Here is a 7,500-nt window from a genome sequence, read left to right on the forward strand (position 1 = left end):
TGCAGGAGGTAGGCGCAGCTCCCGGAGGTGGCCCTAGTGTTCCGGAAGGGGAGTTGATGGAGGCTAGTCTAGGGGGGGACCCACTGGAAAGTGGGGCACCTGTTGTTAAAGTGCCCACTGGGGCTCCGGGAGTTGTACAGGTTGGGAGGTCCTATGCTGCAGCCGCAGCGGGCCCAAGTGTCCCTTTGTCCGCTGGTGCTGTGCATGGTAACTTGCAACGGCGCCTTGCGGAGGCCCTAAGGAGAGGCGAGAGCTCTGTCCAAATAGGGGGTGAGCAGGTTGACCTGTCTTTCTGGTACGAGAAGTACGGACAGGCAGCCTTCCGAGAAAACCAAGGGAAGGGACCTCCAGTGTTGTCCCTTCCGACAGGGGGACCCGGGGATGTCCGCAGGAATGTGGCCCGTCTCCGGTGGGTTGGTAAGGAAGCAACCCCCCCAAGATCTAGGGTTGTGGAGCTGCTCCTGGAGATGGGATTTAGGGCTAATGACATCTATGCCCTGATCCATCCCTACGGCACCTCAGTGTTCGATGTGAGTTTCATGACGGCGGAGGGGTTGGAATCCTTCTGGTCCCGTCATGAGCTGGCACGGGCATTGCCCCAGTGGCAGGGTTTCGCCGTTCAGGCCGTTTCGAGGCAGAATGAGGTCATCAAGAGAGTGACCATTTTGACCAATAATGAGTCACTCTCTTGTATCGATATAATGACCTGGGTGGAGAGACATGGCGAGGTCAAGGGAATGCCCCAGAAAAACCGGGATAAGCATGGGATCTGGTCTGGTGCCTGGACCTTTTCCGTTAAATTAAAGGTCCAGGGGAACTCGGTGTCTCACATGCCCTACTCTGCTTTCCTGGGGAGGGACAGGATCTTGGTCTTCTACCAGGGGCAGCCGAAGGTCTGCCACAAGTGCGGCAGCCCCACACATTTTAGCGCCCAGTGTAAGGAGAAGAGGTGTGCGCTGTGTGGGGCTCTGGGCCATCTTGCCGCCACGTGCAAAGACATAAGGTGCAACCTGTGTGGTGACCTTGGTCACCCCTTTAGCCGCTATCCGCGCTCCTTCGCTAACCTGGTCTTCAACCCGGTGGCGTCTGGCCTGGCCAGTGGTAGTGGTCGAGGTCATGGTGTCGCTGGGGAAGGGGCTGGTGAGGATGGAGGGGTGATAGGGTCGAGGAAGGTAAGGACCATGCCTCCTTCCAAATTTAGGAGGCAGGAGTGCCGTCGACTTGAGAGGGAGCAGGGGGGGCCCCAAAGCCATGGGGTTCAGTCTGTCGTCCCTCAGGAGGCTGGCATGTCTGCGGAGGCCCTTGGGGACGGTGGCGTAGAGGAGGAGATCAGGAGACTGGTCAGGAGGATAGGAGAAGCCCCCTCTAGTGGGTCCTCATACTATGGTAGTTTGGATGAGGACGAAGTGAGGGGGCAAGATAAGAGAGAGGACACTGGTAGGAAGGCCCTGTACAAGATCAAGGGGGCTCCGTTAAAAACATCCAAGACCGGCCAGATCCCAAAGGAGGGCTTGACTGGCTCCCCCCTGATAGGGCTCTCCAACCGGTACCAGGCCCTTCGGGAGGACATCTCCTCCTCTTCGGGAGAAGAGGAGGGCGGAGGTGAGGTACCAGTGCGAAGGTCGGGTCCTTCGGGAGGTGCTGGACCCTCGAACCAGGTAGTAGGCCAAATACCTGGGGAAGGGGTTGTCACGGCACTGGTGGACAAAGGGGGAGGTGGGGAAATGGGGGTGGTAGTGGGGGAGGGGGATGGGAGTGTAAATAATATTGTTAAAAATGTTGTGGACTCACTTTCTCCTCTTTTGGTTCCAGAAGGAAAAGACCTTTCCAAAGACATGGATCTCTCGGGTGTAAATCTCAAGAGAGGCAACGAGGATTCCCCGGACCCAGATAGCGACGCGCTAACTGGGGGAGGGAAGAAGCTAGCGGTTGACCTCGATCACTCTTGATGGCGGTACCTACTCCGTTGACCCTGGCGAGTATTAATGTCGCCAGTATTAGGTCAGATGCGGCCAGATTCACGGCCTTTGATTTTCTCGGCCGGGTTGAGGCAGATGTTTTATTTTTGCAGGAGACCAGGGTGCCAGACCTGGCATCTGTCCACAAGGCCAGGAGGGAGTGGAGGCATGGGCCATCTTACTGGTCTCTTGCGGCCGAGCCGTATAGCGGAGTAGCTGTCCTTTTCAGGACGGCGGAGGTAAAATGCCGACGAGTAATCGAGGTAGAAATGGGGAGGTGTCTGGTCCTGGACGTCTTCATGAAGGGGCAAGAGCTTAGGCTCATAAACATCTACGGTCCACAAACCAAGTGGGACCGCAAGTGCCTCTTTATGAAGATCAAGCCTTTTCTTTTTACCAGCCGTCAGGTGGTCTTTGGAGGAGACTTCAATACAGTTGTGAGACAGAAGGATCGGAGGGGCTCCAAAGACAGGCTGGGCTATGACAGCGTCGCTTTGAATAGCATAGTCAGTGAGGCTCGTCTGGAGGATGTCCACATTAGGCACACCCCGGACCACAGTGGTTTCACATACCATAGGGGTAGTCAGATCAGGTCTAGAATAGACAGGTTTTATTTGAAGGAGGAGGCTGTCTCCTCACCACTCGTGGTTGTGGAGGTAGAATTCTCCGATCACTGTTTAATTGTTTTTTCTTTGAACGTTGCAGAGACCCATCGGATGGGAAGGGGCTTTTGGAGATTGAATTCGGCACTCCTGGAAGAAGCGGACGTCAGACAGTCCTTTGAGGATTTTCTGCAGAGCCAGGTACCCCTTTTGGGCCTTTGTAACAGTAAGTCAGAGTGGTGGGAGATGCTCAAGAAACGCGCGGCAAAATTCTTCCGCCAGCTTTCCATCTTTAGGAGCCTGGCCGGACACTGTCTGTACCAGGACCTAAGAAGGAAACTCGAGCAGCTGGTTTCGACAGGGGGTAGCCACAAGGATATCTCCTGTGTGAAATCATTGCTCAAGAGGTGTCAGTACGATGGGCACACGTCCTTAGTTTTTGAGAGGGATTTCGGGAAGTATCGCTCGCCCGACCCTTACAAAAACTGTAGGATGTCAGTGGATTGCAAGTATGTGGCAGGACTGATCGATAGTACGGGATCCCTGAACAGGTCCAAATCAGGGATCCTGGAGGTGGTCAGATCCTTCTACTCACACCTCTTGAGTAAGAAGGAACTGGATCGAGACAAAATGTCGGCTTTCCTGGCTGAAACCGTTCCGGAGCCAGGGATAAGCCCCTCTCTTGGCGTTTTGACGGAGGAAATCAAGGAAGAGGAAGTAAAGAGGGCGATTGAAGGGCTTGCTCTTAAGAAATCGCCGGGACCGGATGGCTTAACGTCCGAGTTTTACAAGACCTTCGGGGAAGCTTTGATTCCCCTCTTGACTGGGGTTTTTAATGAGTGTCTATCCTCGGGCACTCTACCAAAGTCAATGTGTAGGTCAGCCTTGATCCTGTTGTCAAAGTGTAAAGATCCGTCCCGTGTTGAGAACTGGCGTCCCATAGCGCTTCTCAATACGGACCGGAAGATTCTGGCTAAGATACTGTTTAACAGGTTGGTCGAGTTTGCACCACAGCTCCTCTCAGGGGTCCAGCACTGCACTGTCCCAGGTCAAAGCACCTTTAGTGCTGTCCTGGGTGTCAGGGAGGCGGTGGAGCAGGGCAGAGCTGGGCACTGGAAGGGGTACATGCTGTCTTTGGATCAGGCAAAAGCGTTTGACAGAGTTGATCATGAGTATCTCTGGTCCACCCTTTTGAGATACGGTCTGCCTGGGGGGTTTGTGAATTGGCTGCAAACATTGTATGCAGGGGCTGAGACTTTCCCACTGGTGAACGGTTGGGTTGGTCGTCCTTTTGGGGTGGACTCTGGTGTCCGTCAGGGTTGTCCTCTTAGCCCGCTGCTATATGTGTTCGCGATCAACCCCTTCCTTGTGAGGGTTGACCGCGGGCCGTTGGTGGGTGTGAGGATGGACTTGGCGGTCGAGGAGTCTGCCGTAAGGACGATAGCGTATGCCGACGATGTCACTATCTTCGTCTCCTCGCAAGGGGAGGCGGAATGGGTGATGTCTGAGGTAGATCGCTACTCGGACACGTCTGGGTCCAAGATCAATCTGGATAAGTGCGAAAGTCTCTGGTTGGGAGTGGGGGACCCAGATTTTTGTCTCCCAGACACCCTCCCGGTGCCCCAAGACACTGCAAAAGTTCTGGGCATAGATTTTGGCAGAGGAGACTATCCTACTCAAAATTGGGAGAGCAGACTGCAGATTGCCACCAAAAAGGTGAACCAGTGGAAAGGTTGGACTTTGACCTTCAGAGAAAGGATCAACTTGGGCAAAACATACCTGCTCCCGTTGTTTATTTTTCTGGGCAGCATTTGTATCTTGCCAGAACAGTTCTGGACACGAATCTACAGCCTGTTTTTCCAACTGTTGTGGGGAAACAGGCTGAACCTAGTTAAGAGAGAGGTGACTTACCTAACAAGGAGACAAGGAGGGTTGGGTATGGTCAACCCGGTAGTGTTACTGGTGAACACCTTTCTTAAATGTAACGTGGCAATCCTCTACAAAGAGAGTGCTCCTTTGTGGGTAGTTTCATGCAAGGTGTGGTTTCAGCCGTTCTTCCAGGAATGGGAGAACGGAGGGCGAGTGAAGGATCTTCGATCGCAGCGGGGGCATCTCCCGGCTTACGTTGCCCCGGTTATGAAGGTCGTCCGCCGATGGTGTCTGGAGAAGGATGAGGTGATTGCGCTGCCGAGGAAACTCCTCGACAATAGGGTGATCACCTCCTATTTCCAGGCATCCTTGGCCCTCAAGGACTGCCCAGGTAGGGATCTGAGGGAGGGACTAACATTGTTGAATTCAAATAGGATCCCCCAGAAGTATTGGGACTTGACCTGGCACTGCTTCCATGGTAAGTTATATGTGAGGGGAAATTTGAAGTACAGGAACTCAGATGAAAGTGATTGTCCCCGGGAGGAGTGTGGCGACACGCTGGAAAGCATGGAGCACTTCCTGCTTCAGTGTCCCCTCAATATAGAGGTATACAAACAGGTGGGAATCTCCATCGGGTGGCCAGAGATGGAGAGCCTCTCCTATGCCGAGTGGGCCTATGGGGCGTACAGAGAAGTTGGTAACAGGGACCGATGCACTTTATTCCTAGTTAGTGCAGTGGTCAGGTTCTACACGTGGAACGCGCGGTGTCTAGTTTCGACGGGAAGAAAGACCCTCCAAAGGGAAGAGGTATGTAGTAACATCCTTGGTGACCTGGTGAAGGTGCGCTCTTTGGAGTTTGAAAGGCTGGGAGCACGTAAGGCCTCCCGCTTATGGAGAGGCTTTTCTTTTAGCGTGCCCTAGCCATTCAAGCTTCTTCCTGGTGTAGGGCTGTAGTTTTCAATCACCCTAGCCTTTTTGTTTTATAAAGTGATATGGATGTTAAGGCTTGAGGACGCCGAACCTGCGCAACTCTTGAGACCGGGTGGTGGGTAGGATTTTGATTTGTATGGGATGTTATGTAGGGATAGAGGGGTTAGTGAGGTTTTGGGTGGGGGTTTTTGGGGGGTGGTGGGAGGAGTGTATATATATATATATGTATGTATTTAAAAAAATAAAATAAAAAATAAATAAATAAATAAATAAATTAAAAAAAATATATATTTTGTTGGGCACTGGGAGGTCAGCTTTGTCCTGGTCCCTAACCTGGGAAAAACTTTGGGGCCTAGCTCGGAGTAATCCTAGAACTTTGGGGCCGGAGCTAGCCTCTTGTATGGTGGGGTGATGGGTTTTGTGGGGATAGGTAGAAGGTAGGGAAAGAATAGGGTTGTGTCACAAAATGTATTTCTTTCTGTTATGTAAATATTTTTGTTTAGTTTATGTAAATAATTTTCTTAGGTAATGGTTGCCCAAGGACATGCTTGGGGAGGTTGGTTATGTTTTGTGGTTAAGGGATGTCATGTAGGAGAGTATGCGGGGTAATCCTAATCACCAAGGAAGGTTATGAAAATTTATCGTATGTGATATTGACACTGTTTCTCATTTCAGGTGTGGGGATTTAGAGTGAGAGTCGGGATGGAGTGAATGGAGTGGAGGAGCGAATGGAGTGGTGATGAGAAGGTGATGTGCATGAGTGAAGCGTGAGTGGCTGGGCTAGCCACTAGGAGGAGGTCTTGGTTTACAGAGATGACCCAATCTGGATAAGTGCGAAAGTCTCTGGTTGGGAGTGGGGGACCCAGATTTTTGTCTCCCAGACACCCTCCCGGTGCCCCAAGACACTGCAAAAGTTCTGGGCATAGATTTTGGCAGAGGAGACTATCCTACTCAAAATTGGGAGAGCAGACTGCAGATTGCCACCAAAAAGGTGAACCAGTGGAAAGGTTGGACTTTGACCTTCAGAGAAAGGATCAACTTGGGCAAAACATACCTGCTCCCGTTGTTTATTTTTCTGGGCAGCATTTGTATCTTGCCAGAACAGTTCTGGACACGAATCTACAGCCTGTTTTTCCAACTGTTGTGGGGAAACAGGCTGAACCTAGTTAAGAGAGAGGTGACTTACCTAACAAGGAGACAAGGAGGGTTGGGTATGGTCAACCCGGTAGTGTTACTGGTGAACACCTTTCTTAAATGTAACGTGGCAATCCTCTACAAAGAGAGTGCTCCTTTGTGGGTAGTTTCATGCAAGGTGTGGTTTCAGCCGTTCTTCCAGGAATGGGAGAACGGAGGGCGAGTGAAGGATCTTCGATCGCAGCGGGGGCATCTCCCGGCTTACGTTGCCCCGGTTATGAAGGTCGTCCGCCGATGGTGTCTGGAGAAGGATGAGGTGATTGCGCTGCCGAGGAAACTCCTCGACAATAGGGTGATCACCTCCTATTTCCATGCATCCTTGGCCCTCAAGGACTGCCCAGGTACGGATCTGAGGGAGGGACTAACATTGTTGAATTCAAATAGGATCCCCCAGAAGTATTGGGACTTGACCTGGCACTGCTTCCATGGTAAGTTATATGTGAGGGGAAATTTGAAGTACAGGAACTCAGATGAAAGTGATTGTCCCCGGGAGGAGTGTGGCGACACGCTGGAAAGCATGGAGCACTTCCTGCTTCAGTGTCCCCTCAATATAGAGGTATACAAACAGGTGGGAATCTCCATCGGGTGGCCAGAGATGGAGAGCCTCTCCTATGCCGAGTGGGCCTATGGGGCGTACAGAGAAGTTGGTAACAGGGACCGATGCACTTTATTCCTAGTTAGTGCAGTGGTCAGGTTCTACACGTGGAACGCGCGGTGTCTAGTTTCGACGGGAAGAAAGACCCTCCAAAGGGAAGAGGTATGTAGTAACATCCTTGGTGACCTGGTGAAGGTGCGCTCTTTGGAGTTTGAAAGGCTGGGAGCACGTAAGGCCTCCCGCTTATGGAGAGGCTTTTCTTTTAGCGTGCCCTAGCCATTCAAGCTTCTTCCTGGTGTAGGGCTGTAGTTTTCAATCACCCTAGCCTTTTTGTTTTATAAAGTGATATGGA

Source organism: Rhinoderma darwinii, chromosome 2, assembly GCF_050947455.1.
Source record: "Rhinoderma darwinii isolate aRhiDar2 chromosome 2, aRhiDar2.hap1, whole genome shotgun sequence".
NCBI classification, from domain to species: Eukaryota; Metazoa; Chordata; class Amphibia; order Anura; family Rhinodermatidae; genus Rhinoderma; species Rhinoderma darwinii.